Source organism: Dasypus novemcinctus, chromosome 21 (genome assembly GCF_030445035.2).
Source record: "Dasypus novemcinctus isolate mDasNov1 chromosome 21, mDasNov1.1.hap2, whole genome shotgun sequence".
Lineage (NCBI taxonomy): Eukaryota > Metazoa > Chordata > Mammalia > Cingulata > Dasypodidae > Dasypus > Dasypus novemcinctus.
Window position 1 is genome coordinate 76,399,106 of NC_080693.1, and position 25,414 is coordinate 76,424,519.

At 41.6% G+C, this 25,414-nt stretch overlaps 1 long non-coding RNA gene across 1 annotated transcript; it reads right to left on the minus strand.

Annotated features, from left to right (window-relative positions):
• Positions 1 to 9,774: 9,774 nt before the first annotated feature.
• Positions 9,775 to 25,023, minus strand: LOC139437178 (uncharacterized). The gene is made up of 4 exons (XR_011646936.1): positions 24,886 to 25,023; positions 19,402 to 19,532; positions 14,358 to 14,518; positions 9,775 to 13,441 (listed from the first exon to the last, which is right to left on the minus strand). It is a non-coding gene; the product is annotated as an uncharacterized lncRNA (long non-coding RNA).
• Positions 25,024 to 25,414: the final 391 nt, after the last annotated feature.

The window sequence follows — 25,414 nt, forward strand, 5'->3', positions numbered from 1 at the left end:
GGTAGAGGAAAATGCCCACAGGTCATTATAAAGAACCAAGCTGCTGAAGGCTCACAAGTTCTACTGCCCAGATTGAAACAATCAGACTTTTGTTTCAAGTATTTTTAAAAAATGATGTATTAGGTACAGAAAGGAACACAACAGCCGGAAAACCAGGCCTTCAACTCATGAGGTCCTACAAGTCCTGAGGACCTTTAAGCCCTAAGCTGAATGATACAAGCTCTTCTACCAAACTAATAAAAATAAGATAAAATAAACAAAATTTTTAAATGGTGCCTGACTGTGAGGTGGGACCTCTGAAAATGGGATATATTCTGTATATCAGTTCAGAGCTAGGTTAGTTGTTGGGTGAGAACCAGAGATGAGCTCTGTTATCCACAGTAAAAGCATGAAATGATCTGGGTATATGTGAGCATTTAGTAATTTCCTGTTGGATTTTTCCAATGATGGCTTTGGAGTTTACTTTTCAAGGTCTGATTAGCAGGAATCGTCCTTAGCAAATCAGCCATCCTCAAGCTGAGTAGTACCAACAGAGCAGTATGGAATATGATGGGTCTTCAGAACTTTAAGCAGATGCCTCCACTCACTGGTCTGGTCCCTCAACACCTGGCTTGACAATTTTCAATACCTAGCTTGTCACCCAATCTATCATTTAGGTCAAGGTTCAATTCAGTGCCAATTGAAAGAGTTCATAAATGGCATGATTTGATTCCTCCATTATACATAAATCATTAAAGGCCAGGAGGGATATTAATACATGAGATTGGAGGCATAATCAGTGTGCCTGGGTGGAAAAGCTCTCTTCCCTTGAGAAGGAAGTATATTGTACAAAGATTTAATCACAGATAGGAGGCCTCCTTCTGTTTCATCCAAGGTGAACTTCGAAGATGTCTGAGAAAACAGGGTCAGATCTTTCTAGTTACAGGGAGCTTTATGGGAAGCTCCTTGGGAAACATAAACAAGAAGAATCTGATAAATAGAAAAAGAAAAGTTAAAGTTTCCCTACACTTATGGAGGGTATCTCCAATCACAAATATTACATGGGCTGAGAATATCAAGGATAGGAAAGACTGAAAAAACTTCAGTCTTAAATTTCATGGTTTTAAGTGCCTTCAGGTTAAAAGTTACAAAGATAAGGCAGGTCAAGGCTCAGAATATGCTTTATTACCTGAGGGTCTTCATTATTCTTCATTGTTGGGATATATTGTAAAGACCTCTGGTTTGGGTTTTGTCTCAGTAATTTACTGTCTATATATCAAGCCAAACTTTCTGAGCCACTGAGTCTTCATCTGTAAAGTTGGAATCATGAATGTCTTTTATTGGTTCATTTATTTAATTGATATTTAGGGTATGCCTGCTATATTTCGGGCATTGTTTCAGAAGTTAAAAATACTGTAATAAATGGCAACAACAGAAGACAAGACCCTTACTTTCATGGAGATAAAATTCTAGTGGGGACAAGATAATAAATATTTTAGCTAGCTGCTAAGAAGACAAATATTGCAGATGAGAAGGACAGAGTGAGAGATTTAGGTAGTGGGTCCCATTTTAGTTCATTTGGCCAAGCACGGTGCCTCTCCAATAAATTGAGCTCAAACAAAGATCTGAATAGAGTGGTAGAGGAAGTCATGAGAATATCTGGGAGTAGAATATTCCACGCAGAGGAAACTGCAAGAGCAAAGGCCCAGAAGCAGCATTTGTGCTTGATGGGTATGAAGAAATTCCAGAAGGTCAGTGTGGTTGGAACCGGAGGCCAAGGCAATGGAAATGGGGTCAGTGTGGAGGCGGAGACCAGAGCACATAGGGCCTCACGTACATTTTTCCTTTGTGATATTCCAATGAGAAACTTTATTTCCACATGTTTGTCACCTGCAAAGCTCTGAAGCTAAGACAACAGCTAACATTTACGGAGTGCTTGCTATGTGCCAGGCTTTTACTGAGTGCTTGCCTTGCGTTACATCATTTACTTTTCACTACAACCTTAAGAAGTAGGTACTATTATTATCCCCTTTTGCAAGTCAGGAAACTTAGACTTAAAGGTTAAATAACTTGCCAAAGTTGCCCTGCAAGTAAGTGCTGGAGACTCCAAAATAAATAAGTTTAAACCACAAAGGACTTAAAATGACTCACCTTGTTGTTTGAAACCCCCTCCTCTGTGATGAAATCACAGTTGGGTTTTTCTTGGTTACACTCTTCTTAAGCAAGGAAGCAGGGTAGGGGGAAACCAAGGGAAAACCCCTTTGGAAGAGCCAGTCTCTCTCTCTCCAGATATTCATGAGGCTTCTAACCCTTCCTCCTCAAAAGGCCTTTGCTCTTTGCTGGCCCCTGGGTATATGTTTCCATTGATGTTGAGACCATTCCGAGTGCTGAGAAGGCTTCTGTAGTCTTCTACAATGTGGTTAGAGGTGGAGGCTCTGGATGCCAGTGCCAGGGGCCACACCTCTCTGTCAGGAACATGCGATTAAAAAAGAAAGAAAAGGGGGAAAAAGGAGCAAGGAAATAGCAATCCCCACCCTATTTTTCTTAAACACGTGTGCATGCATACACACATTCACACGCACACACACAGAGCCAGCAGATGTCCATCACTGAGGTCCTCTTGGATTCTGATGGAAACATTTTCCACCTGGCACAATTAGGCATTAAACACTCCTCATGCCCAACCTGAGACTTGGACCGTCGGTGGAGATATTTTTAACACCGTGACACAGAGGAGTGTGAGACACTTGGTTTTCTCAGTGGGTGGGTAGAGTGTTATTTCATGTTGTTCTTGTCACTCAGCCCAACATTACAAGTGCGCACTTTATTACTACACTGAGAATGCTCTGCGGCCCACACGGCACAGTGTGTTCCCAGCGAGGGGAAGGGAACCTGGACCCGCACAGGGAAGGGGAGAGTGGAAAGCTGCTGGGGACAGAGGGCACGTTCTTGGCTTCTCCTTCACACATTCACTTCGTGGGTGACAGGGCAGAAAGTATCACAATTGTTGGGTTTCTATACTTTGTATCCATCAGTTGCTGTCCTTGGAAAATGCTGGGTATTCAGATATTTAGTGGCACCTAACTCATTCCTTGAATGACCAGTATTTTTCTATCACTCTCTTGTTCTCCTCCTTGTTCTTTTTTCTAATGGGAGGTTTTTCTCAACATCCCCCATAATGTTGAGAAATGTCTGAGGGAACAGGGTTTGATCTTCTTAGTTACAGAGAGCTTTGTGGGAAACTCCTTGGGAAACATAGATAACAAGAAGAATCTGATAAATAGAAAAAGAAAAGTTGAAGTTTCCCTACACATATGGAGAGCATCTCCAATCACATATATTACATGGACTGAGGATATCAAGAATAGGAAAGACTGCAAGAACTTCAGATCTGAATTTCATGGCTTTAAGTCCTTCAGGTTAAAACTTACAAAGATAAGGTAGGTCAAGGCTCAGAATTTGCTTAATTACCCGAGAGTCTTCATTATTCTTCATTGTTGGGACAGTTCTAAGTTTCTGTGTGTCATGTTTACATGAAAAGGCTCTAGTCAAGGGCTCTCGTTGTTTCCTTGGACAGGTAGGATAATGATGTACCAAGCAGGTGAGGGTGCAGGTAGAGAAAGGTGAAGGTGGAGAATTTAAAAGCAAAGGAGAAACCAGTTAACAATCTGCTTTTTATTATTGCCTTGCATGGGCAATTCTAAACAATTTCAGGGGCACAAGACTCCTCATCTGGGGAGACTGGTCCTACTGCTACCACCACCTCCTAAACACCTCTTTGTGAGCCACTGAGTAAGAAGGGGACAGAAGACAGATTACGGGCTTCTGGGTGGAACTGCTCTTATCTCCGGCTAAGCTGACTCCGTACTTCTTTATTTTTTCATTGCTATCGACCCCATTTTACCTGCTCAATATCCTCTGAGAAATGACAGCTAAGAAATGCTTGCAGAAGCAGTGGGGTAAAGGAGAAAGATTTAAAAATGGATCTCGAGAGGGCATCCTTGATTATGTATTTGCTTTCCCTCTGCTCCCACATTTAATGCATTAGCAGAAAGATTATTCAGCATTCCCTCTAAATAACGCCAAATATTGTCCCATTTCCTTATATCTTATGCTCTTGGTCCAGGCCACGTCATTGCGATTATGAGTCTAAAACAGAGGTTGAGAAACTGTAGCTCAAAAGCCAAATCCATCCCCCTATCTGTTAATCAGTGTTATTGAACACAGCCACACCCATTCATTCACATATTGCCTATGGTTGCTTCCGCGCTGAGACAGCAGAATCCAGCTCTTGTGATCGAGACCTCATGACCCACAAAGACTAAAATAATTATTATCTGGCCCTTGAAAGAAAAAGTGTACTGACCCCTACTCAAGAATATTGCAATAACTACCTAACTGCATCCATTTCCTTTTCCCTTGGTCTCTTACAGTCCATTTTCCACCAGGCAGCCAGCATTATCTATAAAACATAAATCATGCCATGATACCCTATGATAACCATAACAATTAGAGTAAAACACAAACTTTTAGGCTTTCTGGGGCCAGGGAGATGTTTGTTGTGAGGTGAATTTGTCCCCCAAAACAGATATGTTGAAGTCCTAACCCCCACTACCTTTGAATGCAGTCTTATTTGGAAATAGAGCCATTAGATATGGAATTAAGCGGAGTAAATAAGGTCATACTGAAGTAGGGTAGGCCGTTAACCCAGAACGACTGGTGCCCTTCTAAGAAGAGGAAGAGAGGCACTGGCAGACACAGGGGAGAAGGCAGAGATGAAAACCCAGGGATTGCCAGGAAACCACCAAGGAAGAGGCAAGGAAGGATTCTTCCCTAAATCCTTCAAAAAGACCATGACCCTGCCAGCACCTTGATTTTGGACTTCTAGCCCCAGAACTGTGAGATTTCTGTTGTTTCAAGTCATCTAGTTTGTGGTAATAAAATTTATAATCTAATTTCTGTCTGCTTTTATAACCCCTTCTGTCTGCTTCAGGCACACTGGCCTTCCCATCTCTTGGACTGGACATGGTCCCGACCATACCATGAGCTCTCTACTTGCTGTTTTCTCTGTATGGAATGTTCTTCCCCCAGTTCTCATTAAAGCTGATGCCTTCCTACCTTTCAGGTCTTTGCTTAAATGTCATTTTCTCTGAGGGTCCATCAGTCACCTGTTTACAACTAATACCTGGGAAGCACTCCTGGCACATTCTATCCCCACACTCTCCTCCATTTTGCTTCATAGCATTTATCAATTCCTGCCATTTATAGGTACTATAGACAGGCTTGCTAATAGATTTGTCTGTGAAGCAGAGGGGAGAAAAATGGTTCAAGGATGACTCCTATATTGGGGAACTGAACAGCTGGAGAATGCTGGTACCACTTGCTGAGATGGGGTAACTTGTCAGGGAGCACATTTTGAGAGTAGGGGAGAAAGAAGAATCAGGATTTCACTTTTGGGCATGTTTGCTTTAACATATCTTCTAGATGGCAGAGTGGAGATTCCTGGCAGTCAGTTAGATATGTGAGTTTGGAATTCAGGGAAGAGATTGAATCTGAAGATAAAAATTCATGAGTTATTAACATATAGATGGTATTTAAAGCCTTGATCCCAGATGTGATAGTTTAGGGAGTATAGAGATAGAAGGACAGAGTCTGAGAGCTACAGGAAAAAAACGAAGATGTAGAAAGAGACTCCACTAAGAGAAGAACGATCACTGTATCAACTGCTGATTTACTCCCAGTAAGGATTAAGAATTGGCCTTTGCCACTGGCCAAGGGCTAAGACAACAACAGAGTAATGGTGACAAAAGCCTAGGGGGAGATGGTTCTGTTGAAGAAGTGGAGGCAGAAGTAAAGAAGACACTTCAAGGAATTTTGTTCTATGGGAAAAAGAGAAATGAAGTAGCAGCTAGAAGAGGCTCTGAGGAAAGGAGATTATTAGGATGGGAGATAGTCCAGTAGTCTGTACAAACTGATGGGAATAAGACACTAGAAAGGACAGATGATGCTGTAGGAAGAAAAGGAGATATTTGCTTGAGCAAAGTTCTTAAGTAGGCAATTCATGATGAGATGTGGTGCACCAGCAGTGGAGAATACTAAGCTGTGAGCAGGGGTGTTTTGCTCATTGTAAGAGACGGGAAAGCAGACTAGATGGGGAACTGAAGGAGGGGGAGGTGATTCATTTGAAGGTGGATGAGGAAGTTCTCTGCTGTCTGCTTCTGTTTTCTCGGGGAATAAAGGTGAGGTCATCATCTGTGAGTGAGGGGGTGGGTGCAAGGTGAGAGGAGATGTGTGAGTGTGGTCCCAAGAGTGGGGGTGCAAACTGACCAGGAGGATGTGGTCGGATTGCCAGGCAGTGCTGAGGGCCCATGTGAGGTTTGTGATTTTAAAATATTAGCATGTGACCATTGGGGAGCCCTGCTTTGTTTTTCTCCAGCATATTCAAATTCTCTGTAGCAGGCTCAGAGTTGGTGGAGAGCCAGGGTTGAATCAGGGTAAAAGATGTCTATTCATGATAGCTGGAGGGAGAAAGGGGCATAGAAGCTGAGTGTTTATGCAAAGCAGTGATTATATAATGATGGGAAAGGGGGATAAAAAACATGAAAGGGTTGAGGACAGTACCAAATGAAGAGATCAATGGGTTATGGATCTCAGTATGCTCCAAAACTTGCTGAGGTTAGGGTAATGAAAGAAATGGCCTGGAAGATCGCAGATGACTATCAGACAGTAGGGTCATTAAAAATGAGATTTGGGAGAAAGAGTCATGATTGTTTGACAGATCCAAGCCATGACCAAATACAGGAGTGACTGAGGAACTATAAAGGGCAAGATCATTGGGTGAGAAAAGGCCAAAAATCTGAGAGGTCTGAGTAGGGAAAGGACTATCTGTGTGATTACTGAAACTACTGAGGGTTATGATCTGTGTAATGTTGATGGTGAAAGTGAACCAGCCACAAGCCATTGACAGATGAAGGGAGGATTAGAGGCGGCACATAGACTAAGGCTGTGGGTATCAAAGGAGCTGGGGTTGAAGAGGGTGCAGGATGGAGAAGTGGTCTAAAGGAGTACAGTAGACATAACACAACCTCCTTCCATGCCCCTGCGGTCCATTGTGAGAAGAGAAGAGCCACATCTAAAGAAGGCTACGAGGGAAGCCACGGCCTCAAGGAATGGCTAGTTGCAACTGCAGCAGGATTGGAAGAGAACAGTCTTAGAAAATAATGAGGATGGGGGGATTTTGGTGAGTCATCTTGAGTACAGGTCACAGTGGAAGTTGAGAGCTGTGGATAGGGGTCATTGGTTACATCAGAGGATATATAGAGCCATAAGAAGATAAAGGTATGTGTGACAGTGTTTCTGTAGGCATGGACTTCTAATGATAAACTGAAATATAAATGCATGATAGGATAAGTCCTGATGGTTTCTTGAGGCAAAACAGACAATGAGCCCTCTTCTTTGGCTGGTTTACAGGCCAAGATGTCACCCAGAGTGTAGTGGTCCCACAGAGGCTGTACTGCTCTTGACGGTCCCACAGCCTGCAGGCCTTCTTTACTGATAGCCATGGCTGAAGCGTGACAGGTAGAAGAAGTGGATCTTATCATCACACACCTAGATGATAAGCTCCATTGGCCTTTCTCTGCCTTGAAAAAAATTGCCTAGATTAGTCCAGCCATCCCTTTGCCTGAAATACTTCTCTGAGAGCTTCTCATGGCTGACTCCCTCTCAGCACAGAGAGCCCATCTCAGAGGTCATTTGCTTAGAGGGCAGTTCCTGACCACATCTAAAGTGCCACCACCTCTTTCTCTGTTTCCTTCACTATATGCTGAACAAGATACCAAATTTTACATTTGTTTACTTGTTTAATATTGGTTTCTCCAACTACTATGTAAGCTTCGTGAAACAAAAATATTGTCCCCTGTTCTCCATTAACTCCCGGGTGCTAAATAATGATAACAACAACAAAACAGCAATAACAATAATAATTGTTTTCTGGATGAATAGAGGCAAATGTATACAAAGGATAAATCCTTTAACCTCCCCCAGCTTCATTTATAAGTTATTAAGACTTTGACTTAGGTATTACCTTTAAAGTCTTTTCCAATCTTATAATACCCATTATATAACAGCTTGATATAAATTCCAGCAGGAATTTTAACGCACAACGAACACTCTAAAATTTCAAAGCCAAGAGAAGAAAAGCCCATGTATTATACCTTAAAAAAAAAAAAAAAAAAAGAAAAGAAAAAGAAGTCTCCTTATCAGGTCAAGATAACTGATTTAATTTGTGCAAAGAATGGTTTTACGTACAGCTTTCCTTCCCGTTCACATTAATCCTGTAAGCTGCAGCTATTACATGCCTACAGGTAAGGCCAGGGGACAAGATGGTCCCACAGCTGTGCCAACTCAGCTACTATCTTGGACCTTGGGGTGAGTTCCATTTCAGTTTGATTTTTCTTCTCAGGAACTTAGAGTATAATTTGGACTTTCTAAACTGCAGCAGTATTTCTGTTCTCCAAAGACTCTCAAAGGCCTTTAGTAGTTGACCTTCTTCTGATTTTTCGTTAAGGAGTTGAGAAAGGCTGAGTTTATCCATTCACTCCTCTCTTCAGCTGTTCTGAACTTAGTGCCTACTACAGTCTTGCCCTAAAGAGGGAGGAATTAATCTCCTTTTCAAGCTCCGGTGTGTCTAATGTTCCCTTCTAAACTCTGCTCAGTCTTAAGGACACTTGTTGTCCCACCACCCTATTCATTTAGTCTTTGGTCAAAGGATTCACTCGCCTAGAGAGAAGTTCAAAGTAGCAGAGGGACAGTTCTTTGGCAAAAACCTCACCCTTACAGACCAGGGTCACAGTGCTGCCTTCTACATTTTTCAGCTTTGTTTTCCCTTTTCATTTCATTACCAAGAGCTAGATCTTTTCTTTCACCCAAATGTTTCAACACAACTTGCCCTCTTCCCTCCCCCTTCCCCTAATTCCAGAGCACAGGTCCAGAACCCCTTTCCTGGGCAGCTTAATGTGCCTTTTGGGGCTGTAGGATCTTTACGAGGCTGAAAGATGGAAACCAGCAGCCTCTCGCCGCTGCTGCAGCAGGGAAAGAGGCAGGAAGAGCACTGGAGGCGAGGTCTGCCTTTTTTGATGACTGGACTAAGGCTTCTTACATGAAATTTTGGTTTTATAGTTCTATAAAAGGCAGCTGACAAAAGAGATCCCGTTTTGGGAGGGTCCAGCTGGCCGCGCTGAGCTGGGGCGGGACAGCCCCGACGCTGGAACGCCAGTGCTGATTTTCATCCATGATGTCAGAGAGACGCTGGGATTCCCACTGAGCCAGAGGGTGGGAGAGCAGACAGCCTGAGCCCGCGCCCTGCGCGGTGCCAGCAGCTTCAAATGCTGCCTTCCTGGCGTCTCTGCAAGAGCCTTTTCCTCCTCGGAGACTCTGCGCAATGTTTGGAAGGGAAGCTCCTTGCTCGGCTTGCTGCTGTCTGCCGGGGCAGGACAGCCCTCGCGTCTCCCTCCTCTGCTTCCTCCTCAGCCTCCTTGGCTCTCTGCTTCCTCTCTTTTCAGGGGTGGCTGCAGGAAGACTGAACGGGGCTGGCTGCTTGGAGGCCACATCCTTTTTACAGACCTGTAGTCCTGAGCCCTCAGGCTTCAGCCCCCCACTCCTGCCTTTGGGGTACCAGCCCCTGCTCCCTCCTCTGACCCAGAATTAGACCCTGGGCTGCAAAGCAGCAAAAAAGTAAAGAGGGGGGTGGGGGGGTGGGGGAGTTGTTTTCAATTAAATTGAATCTGAAAAAACACCTTTTTTTTTTTTTTTTTTGGCTTTTTCACCTCAAACTACTCCACTGCGCTGGCCCAAGCTCTGCAGTGAGTTGTGGAGAAGCAGGTCTGCTCTCCAAGCCCTCGGGGGCTGGGAGTGAAGCAACTGCTGCTCATGGCAGCCCTGACTCAGAGGGGGTTCCTTCTTCCCAGCCAGGAGCAGCCACTGCCCCACAGCAGGGAGAGGCGGGAGGAGGGAGGCTGGAAAGGAGCCCGGAAGGGCAGTTGCTGAAGGGTGCTGAGTGCTTGTGTTAGCATTCTCACAAGGTCTCAGAAGCAGAGGGGCTCTAGCCAGCCCACAGGTCCCCAGAGAGGTCTACTCTGTCTCTTCAGCTACTTCCCTTGGAGACAGATCAGATGTATCCCAGGAGTCCTGCAGCCAGGCCAGGAGCACTGCAAAACCCTCGGGTAGCCCTGCTGAGTGGTCTGAAGTCCTAAAACAATCACTTGCTACCAAAAGTCATCATGCCATACCATTTGAATTCACTCCCGTAGTTTCTTGGCTTTCCTCTGTGCTGTCCAGCGACCCGTAGCTCCTGTACTCATGTACTCCTCCAGTTGGCAGATGCTCTCTCCAGGGCTTACTTACTGGGCACTAGAGCTACCGCGTGGCAGAAAAAAGTCCAGCGAGATAACACGGTGTTTCATGGATTAACAAATTCTCTGGGGACCCAGGTTTTTTGAACAAAGTTGCCCTGGGGGCAAGGGTATTGGAGGTACGTTGTCCTCTCCACCACATGACATTGGGCAGCAGGGGTGGCCCTCTGGCTCTTGTGGCTTGTTTCTCTGATGCCCTTGGTTCCCTCAAGACTGCCGCCATCTCTGCTAGGAAAGGACCAGATCAGAGAGAAGCTTCAAGAACACTGCCAAGGAGAGTGGAAATGCAGCTTCTTCTGATAATGAGTACCGAACCAGCCACTTCAGACATGTTCTTGTTCCTTCTCTCCTTTTTTATTTCTTTTAATCCTTTCTTATTCATTAAGCATTTATTGAGCCAGTGCTATTCTCCTTATGAGGCATTGCTATGTGTTAAATATGCAAATCAAACATGTCATGCAAAAAAAAAATGTGTTGCAACAAAGCCACCCATGAACTTGATAAAAGAGTAAGTGGGGGTCAGTTATATTGTTGTGTTGGGGTGAGAGTGGACATGGATCTCTCTCCTGTCTATCTTGGGGAAGTCTTAGGCACTGCTTGATTAAATAACCCCCTTTTAAAACACTTTTTCATTACGTTATCACCCTTACAATAGCCCTAGAAGGTAGGGCAAGGGAATCATGCCCATTACACAGATGAAGAAACTTGACTGAAAGTTGTTAACTAACTGGACTTTTTTTTGTGGCCAAGTATTTAGTTATTGGCAGTTTAAGAACCTGATTCCAGGACTTGACATTGAGGTCCCAGGACTCCAGCAGGCGCCCCAGACCAGGGAGATCTTGCTGCATCAAGGGATTCTTAGTTTTCTTCCTTTTTTTTTTCTTACTTAATACTTTTGATAGAGATAACACTTAAAAGAACATTCTAGTTGCCCCATAATTTAATGATGCCTGGATTAAAAGTCAAAGAGATGGCAGCATGAAAGGGACTCACCCGACATGGCTGGCTTAGAAGATGGAGGAGGGCACCGTGAGCCAAAAAAATAAACAGGTGGCCTCTAGAAGCTAGAAAAGGCCAAGAAATGGATTCTTTCCTAGAGACTCTAGAAAGGATCCAAGCCCTGATGACACCTTGAGTGAGACCCATTTAAGATTTCTGATGCCCAGAATTGTGAGATAATAAATTAGGGGTATTTTAAGCCACTGAATTTGTGAAAGCTCTGACATCAGCCATAGAAACTAATACAGACTTCCTTCCCAGCCCACATGAACTTGGATAAGTTTGCAGTGGTCATTCCAGAGTGAGTCTCTGGGTTATTACGTCATGTCCATCAATCACCAAACGAACAAAACTGCTGTGAGGACTTTGAGAACTTCTCTGATTATCTAACTGCCTTTGGGCCACCTAGAGTCTCTTACGGCCAAAGAGCACCAAGTGTGGTATATCTGGTCCTCTGTCCTTCCTTCTGTCCTTTTCAACAATGGTTTCCCACCGAGCTGACCCCGGGTCACAGGGCCAGCCTGTAGTACATAGACAGGGTAACAGCTCTGCAGCACTAGGGTGCTCAAAGCCCATGCTTGCTGGCAAAATGTGGCTTCAACGAGTCAGCTCTAGAGAAAGAAACCACAAAGCCCAGGCTCCCTGGGGAGGAGGTCAGGACCACAAACATCAAATGGGGAGGTTTGGTTGGACCTGCACAAGCCTATTGTGCCAAGATGTCCTCTGCCTGCCTGAGGACAGAGGGTCAATCCTGATACAACGCTGACTTTGACTATCAAGTAGAAGCTGTGGATGATCCTGGCTCCACCTGTGAACTGTGCAGGGAAAACCCATTGGAGGATGCGGGAAACTCCAGGCTCTTGGCAATATTCACTTTCGTAACGTAATAGGTAGATGAAAATGGCATTGTCTCTGCCATCAACTCAACGTGACATAAGAGCTCAAAACCCTGAGTCTGAGTCCTTTCTCCCTAAGTCCCCTAAACCTCCCTACATGTCATCTTCCTCTTTTGAAAAGGGGAGATGTTGATAGCAGCCCTGTGGTGTGGTTTGCAAGATTAAATAGGTCAATGATTGGAAAATGACTAGCACATCAGAGACAATCATCCAATACTGATTTTCTTCCATCACCTCTTCTAGTCTACATCAGATTAAGCTATATTATCCATATGGGTCCTGACCTCTCAACTGGGGTCCAGCCTTCTTTCTGCCTTTAAGAATGACCCTGATTAAATAGTTTCTAAAAATGGCAGAAACTCCCATGTTTAAAACACCTACAGTGGGAGATAGAGACTCTACAATTCCCCTTGGCCCAGATTTCTTTCTGTGTTTTCCAAGCTCACTTGTTTATATTCTGTCCTCAGCAGTGGCAACACAAACAGGTTCCTACCTTCTGCTTATAAATAATGCAGCTCTTTGCAGTGTATTGAGATGGTTCCCACCATGTCACATGGATGGCATTTTGGAGGCTGTTTATTGAAGTTATTTGCTTCCTGATGCATTAGTTGTTAGTGTTCAGGCATTCAAAACCTCACCTCCAATGTCATGCTATACAAAGCTTAGTTTATTGAGTCCCCTAATGCGTTCCTTCTCCCCACACTTACATGTGGGAGGGATGCCATGATGGTTTAATCAGGGAAAAATGTCCCAAAGGCTTTCAACTCTAGGCTCCTGGTACTTGAATGTGAGCCAAGGCTGGGAGGATGGAATGTCATTCCCATCTTATAACCAGTTTTTTGGATTAGGTGAAACCAATTTCTAAGAGGCAGAAACCCAATTCCCTGGGTCAGGTCTTTGTTGGGCATCCTCTCACACTGTGTTCACTTGTCCAGTAAACCTTCTTGTTGAGGATAGAGATGACTGTTGTTGGTGCTTAAGTCCCCAGAACAGGAAAACAATCTCCATAGAAGGTAGGAGAAAATGAGTGGATGAGGAACTCTTTCTGGAGGCTCTGGAATCCGTGGGGGTTCTCTAAGTTCACTGTTATTTCTTCTGTGTTTCTGTGTATTTTGTCTTGTTTCTGTGGGGTCTTCTTTAGGCCCCTATTTCCCTTCCCTGAAATGGCAAGGGAAGGGTTAAATGATCTCTACGTTCTAGTCAAGCTCTCAGAATTCTCTCTTTCCTAATTTTCTCATTTTCAATATTACACCAATACCTTTTTATCCCAAGCTGAGAATAGTGTTGAAGCAGTACCTTGAAGTTCACTGGCATACTATGAAGTATGTTTATTTTTCAGTGTTAGCCATTACTCTGTCTGTGTGGAAGTATTCCACGAGGTAAGATGCATAGAAATGATAACAACTATTAGACTGTCAGTCAGTGAACATGTGTTCTGTACTGCACTGGACTTGTACTCGAACTCTGGGCAAAAGACAGTTTCCCCTTAAGGAGTTTACATTCTAATGGGAGGAGACAGGAGATAAACATGAAAACAAATATATAATAAAATAACATCATAGGTGCTCTGAGGAAGAGAAAATTGGCAGCAGTGAGTGATGTGGTAGAAGATGATTAGGGAGGTATGTTGGCTGGGGTTCGGGGGAGCACTCCAAATAAAACAAAAGCACCCGGCCTAGCGCTTTGGAAAGGCCGGAAGAAGGCCAGAGAGGAAAGCAAGGGCCAGAACACTAGTGCCCTGTAGACCATGGTCAGCAGATTGGTTTTCTTTCTTTCTTTTTTTTTTTTAGGACCATCATGCAAGTTTAATAAACATACACTAATTTGGGGATCACCATCATAATTGAAGAAATGAAAATTAAGACTATAATTAGATGCCATTTTATGTCCATTCAATTGTTAAGAGCTTTAAAAGTCTGTTGATCTCAAGAAGAGAATGGGATTCACAGATCTTTATACACCAGTGGTGGGGTTATAAATTGGGACAACCACTCTGAAAGCAGCTTGACCGCATCCCCTACAGCTGAAAGGCCCCACTTGTCCACCCCTACATTTTCACCCTAGAGAAACTCACCACAAGCTGCAGGAGACACCTTCCAGAATATACATGTGGCAGCTCCGTTCACAAAACCAACACCTCCAGCTTATCATAGATTGGTTCTCATTTGAAGGATTTAAGGATCAGTCCTCAGTGATGTGAACTGTGCTCCTAGGTCCAGAAGACTGCATGCAATCCTAAGCAGGGGAAAGTAAAAGCATTTGTAATTATGTTTCAGTGTCATTCATGGGGTGGGGGGGGGGGGGGGGCTGTTCATTAGAGAGGAAGCTCATCCCTAGGTGATTGGGCAAGTTTGGCCCTGGGAGGGCTGGCATCTGAGAAGGGGTCCTTATAATGGAAGGGATGGAAGATGGTGAGCCCACGAGGGGAGATCACCTAGTTCCAGGTGTCCCTGGGAGGAGTGGGATGAAAGAACACAGGATGAGAGGCATATATTTATCTGGGAGCCCTCTGGGGGATGCTAGGTCCCTGCTGGAGATAAAGGACAGTAGTCTGGGAAGCCCTAGTTTCCAAAATAGAGGGTGGGAAGTTCTTGAGATGAGAAAATTATAATCAATGCGAACCCACCCCTCCTTTTCTTTCCCCTTCCTCACACAGGATGGGGTCCCTACACATAGGACTGGTCTGAAATTAAACAAGAGACTGAGTTTCCCCTAAGGGTGACCTGATCTTGCTCTTCCCATCAACTCTTTCTTGCATATTTTTTCTTGCCTCACTATGTAGTTTGATATTTATTCACTAGCTGTTCTAATTTGATATTAGAAAAATTTTTATTTTTTTGTTGCTTATGAAAAAAATAGTATTTAGAAAAATGTTTTAAAACAAAGTATTAAGACAAAATAAAGTTAGATCTTATTTCTGCTTGTCAGGGACTATTTTAAATATTTTTTATCTTATTTTAAGTCCTTTTATATACATATATATGCATTTGTGGATTTTCTTTCATAATTGGAATAATATTGCATACTCAGTTTTGTGGTCTGATTTTTTAAAAATATTTATTTATTATTATTATTTTTTAATTACATTAAAAAATATATATGAGGTCCCATTCAACCCCACCGCCCCCGCCCCCCACTCCCCCCACAGCAACACTCTCTCCCATCATCGTGATACATCCATTGCACCTGGTAAGTTCGTCTCTGAGCATCACTGCATGTGGTCTGATTTTTTTACACTAAACATTGAAACGTGAACTTTTCTATATTATTAATATGCTTCAACTCATTAACTTAATGGCTGATAATATTCCTTTGTAAGGACATGACAGACTTTATTTTATTCTTTTCTTATTATATTATTCTGCTTTAAAAAAAAATAGTACTTAATACATGTTACCACCATGTCACTGGCCATTGTCATAAAAATCTATTTCTATATTCACATTGAATCCTCACAGTAGCCCTACAATTGGGTACCACTTTTAATTCCCATTTTGCAGATGAGAAAACTGAGGCTCAGTCAGGTTTGGTGATTTGCAAGAAGTCATCCAGCTAGTCAAAGTTGAACACAGGAATATCATTACTTCAGGGAATTTTCTCCCCTTTATATATTTGGACCTCCAGATAGTTTCTGAAGATTATTAGAAGCAGGATATCTGGGTCAATAGGTATAATCCTTTTTATTTTTAAGGTTCATAATGCATTTACCCAAATTGCTTTATAGCAGCAAACTCCAACCAACAGTGTAAGAAACTGTCCACGTCACCATGGCATCCTTGCTCTAAACCTCATCCATTATTGTGGTCTACCTTGCTGGTCTTTGAGTGCCAGTTAGTGAGCTGAACTTCTCTTTCTTCATCTGTTGATACCTTTGTATTTTTTCTCAATATGCCCATATCCTCAGATTGAAAACTGGAAGTTTTTCATATAAATTTGAAAGGGCCCTTTATTTATTTAGGTGATGTTCTTTGCTTTGGTACATTTGTAGCAAGTGTTTCATTTTGTTTCTGAATTTGCTGCTTGCCTTCAAATTATCTTAAGGTACTTTTTTGAGTAATGCTGGGGTCAGCAAATCTTCCTATAAAAAATAATAGTAACCACTCCAGGCTTTGCATATCACATGGCCTCTGTCTCAATTACTCAACTCTGCCATTGTAGCTTGATGCAGGAATAGACAACACAGAAGCAAATGGCTATGGCCAGCTTTGACCAGTGGGCCGTAGTCTGTAGACCCCTTACGTAAAAATATCTCTAATTCTTATATTAAAAATCTACGAATCACTCTTCTCTGAGATTTCTTCAACCACTTTTTATACTCACATAGCCCATATACTTGATATACAAAACCTGTACTACAAATCTCTGGTGAAATCTAGCCTAAATTCCAGTTCTGTTCTTGAGATAGCTCAATCTCTTGATCCTCCTGGCTCTCTTCTCGGTTCTCCAACCTCCCCAACCCCATCCTGACGTCTTCAAATTCTTTTGTTTTATTGTGTCTTCTTCCTCCCTTCCTTGTTGGAGTATTCAGCAAATGCTTTTCCTTGTTCCCAGCAGAGCCCTGTTTGTTGTCTCCCCTTCTACATCATGAACCTTCTCCCACAGATGGATTCCCTTCATAAGTGGAATTGTAGTGAATAAAATTTTCTCCATCTCATTATACATAGATAAACTAAGTCAAACTCAAGACCAGAGACATATTCATCTATATTTTATTTTGGCTTATTTTTGTGCCTTCAACTATTCAGTCCATTTGGTCTTTATATTGTGGTGCATGCTTTGAGAAAAGAAGCCAATTTTGTTTCAAATAGTTAACCACTTCTTCCAAAAATAGACCTTAGTATATATAGAACAGTGAGCATATGATTAAATTTGACATATGAAATTAGAGGAGAAAGAATCATTAAATAATACTGGGACATCTTCCCCGTGCATTTCTCGGTCCATGATTCTTTCTACCACCACCATGCTGTTCCAATTACAATCTATTATAATAGCTCTTAAAATTTTTCTTGGCTACTTACACCATATCTTCATCCAGAAGAATGTTAGATTTGCTTTTTCAAGGACTTGTCTCTCCTACATACTACTGAAGTAATTTAAATCATCATTTAATATAGGAAGTGTACATCTTTATACCATTTGATCTTCTGGCCTAGGAATATCTATTCAAATCTTGTCTTGTAGCATTTTAGTAAAATTATTTAGAATATATCATAATTGATCTCCAAAACTTATACTTTTATCTGAATTGAGAATTTTTAAAATGTATTAACTAGTGATTTCTTTTCTAGGAGCATAATTTGCTAACATTTTCATGTGTGATGTTTGCATCCACAGTCTTTCATGAAATGATCTTTTATTTCCTTCTTTAAAAATGTCCATAGTGCTTTTAGTAGGTCTTTGGTCTCTCTCTCCTTCGTATCAATCTTTTCCTCTTTTGTTTTTTCCCCCACACTCTTTAACCCTTTTCTCTGCATCCTTGGAGCTTCTTAAGTTTTTTTCCATATCACTGAGTGCATTATTTACAGTGTCAATTCTTTTCTTTACTATCTCCAAAGTAAATATAATTTTTAATATTACAGTTATGTTTCTCTGCATTTATTCCTTTTCTCTTCAATTTCCTTTGTATTCTCTGTTCATTAGTTTTGCTTTACTCAATAGGATGCAAAAGTGACTTCAACTTTATAAAAGAAAAAAAGAAAACCATGATGAGAGAACAAGCTAAAATAAAAAGGCTGAGGTACAAAGAATTTTGTTGGATTTTTGTTTGCCACATTTAAAAATTTCTGCTAGTTCTTACAAGAAATCATTTTCAGAGTTATGATTTTTTATAAGCTTTCAAGATAAAGTTTTTTCTTTCTGTTAGATTCTTTTTCTCTGTGTCATGTTGATTTTTTTAGCCTCTCTCGCTGTTCACTTCTGTGCTGATTGAAACTGCATCTTACCTAGAATAAGTTGAAAATGTAAATTAATCCATAAACCAATGGATTATAAAGGAGCAGGTGAATGAAGATATTTCCCAAACCCCTTCATCAGAAACATGCTAGAGCTTTCTGCCAAGATGTTGATAACTGAGACCTCCAGACCTAAGACTACCATAACCTGCCAGCTATGGATGGTGGCATTTGCCAAATGCTTCTCTGAGATGTCAAAGATATATTCCACAAGACTTTGAGGCAGGAATGCGCAAAGCCATGGGAGCCGCCAGAAGTGTGGGTGGCAGATACTCTGCCCTACAAGTCTTGTTTCCAGGCACCAAGATGCAAGCATCGACTCAGCCCGTGACTCAGTGATTCCCAGCTGTGTGGGTGATAATCACATGAATGGCAAAGGTTAAATGTGGGCCACACAGCACCCAGTATTGGCCTTCAACAGCATAGGAGCTAGTTAGAGCCTGGAAGACCCTTGAGAGGAGGTCCTCCCTGTGCCATTTTGGGATCCAGTGACAAGGATGGTGAAAGTAAGATGAATGGGGGATGATGAAGAATGAAGCACCACACAGCCTTTTTTAGCTTCTTATCCAACATTAATTTCATCTTCTCAAAGGCAGTGTCAAGTAATGGTTAAAAGTTCATGAATGCCGCTGGTGTAGTGGCTTTCATTACTCAGCCATTTTGTTTCCCCTCTTCTTTAAGGCACAGAGAAGAGTATACATCTCACCAGTTTGCCATTAGGCAGGGCCATGAGACTAGTTTTGACCAACAGGCTGTGAGCTAAAGAGATTATGTCATTTGCAGACTGAACTGCTGATGAGAGACTCTCTGGCATTTGCTTTCCCACGCTAGGAGTCAGTGACCATGATTCCATACGGTAAAGCTTCAAGATGATGACGTTCTTTCAGTCCAGGTAGCTGAGTAATTATGTGTGCCTGTATTACAAGGGAGAAAAAGAAACATTGTTGCTTTAAGCCATTGAATTTGAGGGTTATTAGTGGCCTTTGAGGATTATTGATTACCATAGCATAACATAGTTTATAGCTTATTTTGACAAATACAATCTCTGATTAACTTAATGGTCCTGAACAATTCTCAGAACCTCTCCATATCTCAATTTTCTCATTTGTCAAATAGTGAAAATAGCAGTAAATTTACTAATAAGATGAATAACAATATACTTACAAGGTATAGAATGTTTATCAAGGTGTATAGCACATTATAAGTGCTTTACAAATTTTAACTCAGCCTTATTTATTTTTCAGGAGTTAGAAAGTAAAATGAGAGCTCTTCTGTGAAATGATGTCAATTTGGGTCTGAAAATAGAATTTTTTAAAAAGAAAAGAATTTGGAATATATCTCATTTACAGAGCAACTAACGGGATCCTCATCAAAAAAGCCAACATCTTATTGCTTAAATCACATATGCCAATGTGTTCAAGGTTCCAAGAGGTCAGAACTACTTGAGTTATTTTCAGATAGATATATCAGAGGAGAATAAGAGTTCCAATTCCCCACAACAACATGCACCACCTCATTCCTTTCCTGCTTCAATATGTCCCAAGATCTCTGGGAAAGAGGTGATTTCTAGAGGCTCTTCCTTATTTTCTCATTGCAGGGAGGGAAGCAGACTCAGGGTGTGGTGTCCTCATCTGCCTTCTCCACACACACGTTCTCCTTGAGGTGTCTCACCATACCAGAGATGTTGTAAGGCAAGTATCACGCCACCTATGAGGTATCTTCTTGGCCAAGCCTTCTATGACCCAAACTCTCATATATGGGTCTGAGCATTGGCAGAAATTATGGGGATGTATTCAGTGCCTTCCATTCTCTTTCTTCCCCAGTAGACGGTTGGATATGTCTGCCAAGGATAATATGCCCTCAATAAAACCATCTTCCTCTAAGCAAGTATCTCTCTGGGCCAAGAAGGCTTCTTGATGAAGTCTGACACCATCACTGCCCAAACATGGTGGTGAAAGGCCAGAAAACAGTTTAGCACAAAGCTAGGGAAAGTCTCACACTGAGGCTGCAGAGGGTTTCCCAAGCATCACACCTAGGGAACCAACTTCTCAATGGGTGTTATCTAAGTATAATCGCACAGTTGAGGCACCAGGGACCCAGGACAATTATGTATCCATTTGAAGCTACTGAGGTACAGTCAATCTTGGAATCCAAGTTCTTTCTCTGCTTAACATTGGTAGGGATAATACCACCACCACAAGCCTCTTAATTAAAATAATTGATACATAAACACTGACTCTCTCCAAACACACACCCAGCCCCCAGGAAAATGTGTGAGCCTCCCATTTCCACCCAGGTCAGGTTGCCAATATCCTCCCCTGCATCATTCGTTTCTCCCTGAACATGATTCTAAAATGTTTTTCTAATAAGTGAACATTCAAGGAAGATTTGCCTCAGGTATCAAAGAAGATAGAGCCTACCCGGGAAGCTTGAAGTAGAGCCTTTCATACACATATAGGCATAATGAGTCTACACTTAGATGTTTTCCAAAGTAAAAAGCACAATGCCTGGCTCCCAGGCAGTCTTTTGTGATCTTTCTTCAAAAAGAACAAAACGTTTTTAGACTTTCCACAAAAATGGGATACCATGATCCAGGTTCTACAAATTGCCTCTCTCTACACTTTGTAGATTTGTGTCCATCCATTTCTGGACCTGTTGTCAAGGGTAGAGAGAAGTTGGTGACTTTGGCCTGGAGTCTGAAACTAAGTTGGAAAATCCTATCGGATGAAATCAGGAAATCCCTGATGGTCATATCCACAAGCCCTGTTCTACTAGGACAGTAGGTTTTGGGGCATGAAAAGAAAAAAGTGAGGATATCGGATACTTGTGTATTTACCAAGGCTCTCTCAGTCTCTTCACTGTTTTTCTTCCTCCACTGGAATAAGGTAGATTAATATTGGCATCCATATTAAGAACCTGGTTTCTATTTTATAGATTCAGTGCTCCATCCTCACGAGGAAGCCCAGAAGCTGCCTGTGAAAGTGGATTAAGAATGGGACCTCACATATATATTTTTAATGTAATATTATTACAAAGTCAATAAAATAAAAAAAAGAAGGACCTACAGGGAGGTGGACTTGGCCCAGTGGTTGGGGCATCCGTCTACCACATGGGAGGTCCGCGGTTCAAACCCCGGGCCTCCTTGACCCGTGTGGAGCTGGCCCATGAGCAGTGCTGATGCGTGCAGGGAGTGCCCTGCCACACAGGGGTGTCCCCGCGTAGGGGAGCCCCACGTGCAGGGAGTGCGCCCCGTAAGGAGAGCCGCCCAGCGCGAAAGAAAGTGCGGCCTGCCCGGGAGTGGTGCCACACACACGGAGAGCTGACATAACAAGATGAAGCAGCAAAAAGAAACACAGATTCCCGTGCAGCTGACAACAACAGAAGTGGACAAAGAACACACAGCAAATAGACACAGAAAACAGAGAGCTGGGGCTGGGGGGGGAAGGGGAGAGAAATAAATAAAAAACAAATTAAAAATTAAAAAAAAAAAAGAAGGACCTACATTTGTTTCTTCTGACAACCCTTATTTTCTACCTTTACTCATAAGTCTTTCAAGAAGCTATAAGATATAAAATAGTAAATGATGGGCTACGATTCTTTTTTAGTTCTAAAACTCTGTAAAACTAGATTTAAACAGCACTAAAATCATCTGAATCTGTAGTCCATAAACTAGCAATTGTTTATTTGACATTTCTTTTTGACCCGCAATAATATGCTTCAAAGATAAAAAGAGCTTGATTCTTCCTTATTAATACTGTGTATGTAGAGTTAAGTTCCTGAAATGGATTTCTGTCTTACAAAACTCTTAGAAATTCCAGGTGACCAGCCTCCATTGATCCAATATGGCCTTTCCACAGGCTGCTTCTAATGTCCAGTATAGTTAAGAGGTTCAATAATATTTATTTCCTGGCCTTATGCCAATTGGCTTTACAGATGGAGGCCCCACTATGTACAGTCCCTTATAATTCATAGCTAAGTGAAATCATTTCATGTAGATAAATGTTAACTACACTGAACTCTATCAGGTAAGTGGAAATTTTCAGAAGAAAACGAAGTCTTGACTTTTCATTCTCATTCATATCCAAATCCTTATAATGCAAATAATAAACATTGACCACCTATTGTGTGCAAAGCAAAAAAAAAAACACTTTGTCTATTTTTCCAGCAATATTTAAATATTTCTTCTATTTCTGTCTATACTCTATCCCAAAAGCCCCCTATTATGAAAGGAAACAAACAGAAAAGAAAGCCAAGCTTCTGGACACTCCAATCCCACTAGATTCTCTCTCTCACCAGTACCACTGCTACCATCAATTTTCAGTGGATGATAAGTCATTTCTTTCCACACTGAAACTGCAACTACAGCTGCTGAAACCATCTGCCAAGGGGTGTGTCATACAGGAATCCCATTCTCAGACTTGGGGACCCTGAGATACCACTGGAATTTGCCTATAGATGACAGAATCAATAATAACAGAGCTGCCAATGGCAAGCTCAGGTCTTCACACAGACTTTTCCCTCAGTCTGATATAAAATGTACTTCTTCCAGGAAGATGCTGTGGTTATGAATAAAGAGTCTTTAGAAGTGTTTTATTTGCAACCGACAAGAGTCTGTCACCGAAGAGCAGTGCACTTACTTCTCTCTTTTAATTTTTTTAAGATCGGGGAATCCATCCCTCTAGTCCATAATATTGTTTCGACATCATTGCTTTGAATATATATCTTACTTTATTAAGAGTGCTTATTTGTTAACATTTATCCTCTCTATTTACTTGTGCTTGACATTCGCGCCACAAGAAAGCCCATGGGAACCCAAAATATTTCACCATCACAGAATTCTAGGCAAATTTTAAGACAGGGAAGCTTGGTTGAATTTGGTGTGTTACATCATTTTAATGGCTGAGAAACATAGTCCTTAGACAGAATGAGCTGCAGAAAGAAATCAATCAGAGAACTGATGGAGAAATCAGATTGACTTCCAGTTCCTTCCAAGTTAGTGGAGTCATTAACTTGTATATGACTTTGTTGTTTACTTTAAAGTAAATTCCCACTGTATCAATGGGAAAACATAGAAGGAAGATAATGTAAAGCAAAACTTTCTAAAGACAATCTTCAATAATTTTTATAATCTCAAATCTAAATTACCCATGCTGGGAGGATTTTAATAATCTGTAGGCATGGAGAGCCCCATAGTGATAAACACTTGTGATTAGGTCTCCAGAGATGGACAGATGGAGAACTGGGATGAACCACGTTGGAGACAAGGTTTTACAGAAGTTAAGCAACTTGGCTGAAAGACAAGTGAGGTACTGGAAACCAACTCTAAACTCTTCTGCTCCCCATTTTAGAGAGGAGAGCAATACATAAAACAATAACTTTTCCTTAGACTTGATTAATATTTCATAGTATATTGTTTTATATGGTTCTTCCCTCTTCTTTTCCCCAAGTTTTTGCCCAGAAAACAAAACAAAATCAAGTCATGTATGAAGAAATTGGAAAGATATTGGTTCTTATAGATACACCTGCTGTACCCAATAGTCTTTGTGAGAGAAGCAGCCCTAGGCAGTTCCCTAAACTTCCTTCTTATTCTCTTCTGTGGGACCCCCACTGCAGAGTGGGTGAATGGTCCCTCGAATTAGGATGAATCCTGATTGGATTTCCCATTTCCAAAAGACCTGGTTTTGTGACTCTTTCTGTGTTTTTATGATGCCCAATAGCATGACTGGGATGTCTTTCTTGTTTACTGCTAAGTATATCCTTCTGATAAACAGCATAATTTTGGGTAAAGCTGAGAAAGTGTAGTTCCTTGCAATCATAAGATATTTATAAATGTAACATATGATAAGGTATTTAGCTTAAAATTTTGGAAAGCCTAAAGAAGGTTGTTTAAGAAAAAAGAAGATAAAAGGTTAGCATAACAGTGAAGGAAAGAACAATTAGGAAAGCCAGTGAGGGCTGGGCAATCCCTTCATACCTTCTCTTTTACTGGTGTTTCAAAACAGAGAGAGAAGACAGAGAAAGAGAGCAGTTCATTGACCTCTGCAACTGATTTCACTTAGAGTCAACATTGAGAATGACTACCCTTTTGTTCTAGACAGAAGTACAAGATTTGGCTACAAAGATATGTAAACATATAGAAATTGTAGGTGCTTTCATCAGACTCTTATGGGTCTATGATAGATAAAAACTATGAAATACAGACGTACCAGATAAACAGAAACAGACTACATAACCCGAAACGGTGAAAATGTCCACAGTATAATAGCTTAGGACAGTGGTTCTCTAGGTGGTCACAACTGGATTTGCTCCTGGCATCTGGTGGGTAGAGACCAGGAATGCTACTGAACATCTTACACAGGAAAACCCCATACAACAAAGAATGATCCATCCCAAAGCATCAGTTATGCTGAGGTTGAGAACACCTGGCTTAGGAGAATGTTCAGCAACAGCCTGCAAGAAGTAAGACACACTATTCTACTGAGGTACCTGGCATGTGTAAGACTACCACCTGTAGCTATTTAGAACTAGCTGCTGTGCTTACCCAAGGGATGGTAGTTTTACTGGGTAAGATGGTAGTTTGAGTAAAATGGTAATTTTTAAAATAAAATAACGCAGTAAAATAGAATTAAGAATATAGGAACTGCTTACCTTTTATACCTGATTAACATGTACAGCCTGACCAGTCTGAAAATGTCATCTTCCACAAGATTCTATTTTGAACCTGCTTGTCTTTCTTACTTCTTGCCAGGGCTCTCAAACTCACATGTCAATAGAGGGTATGTGTTTCTTTAAAAGGCATAGGAAAAAAAAACAGTTAAAAAAAGAGTTGTCTACTTGCTTATGCTGCAACTAAGAATGACACTGCCATCTTGCATTACCCTTTTTTTTTAAACATACACTTTTTTTAAGAGAAGTTGTAGGTTTACAGAAAAAGCATGCAAATACTAGAGTTCCCATACCCCTTCCCCAATTATTAACAATTTGCATTAGTGTGGTACATTTGTTACCACTGATGAAAGAATATTATTATAATTAACACAACAATAGCTGTCTTCACACTACACTTAAAAGGCAGGTAGTTTGAGACTCTCTTTTTCTACACACTACTGCTACGTAAATTCATCCACACCCTTAGCTTCAACTATCAACTGTAGGCTGTTGTCGATAACTCCCATAT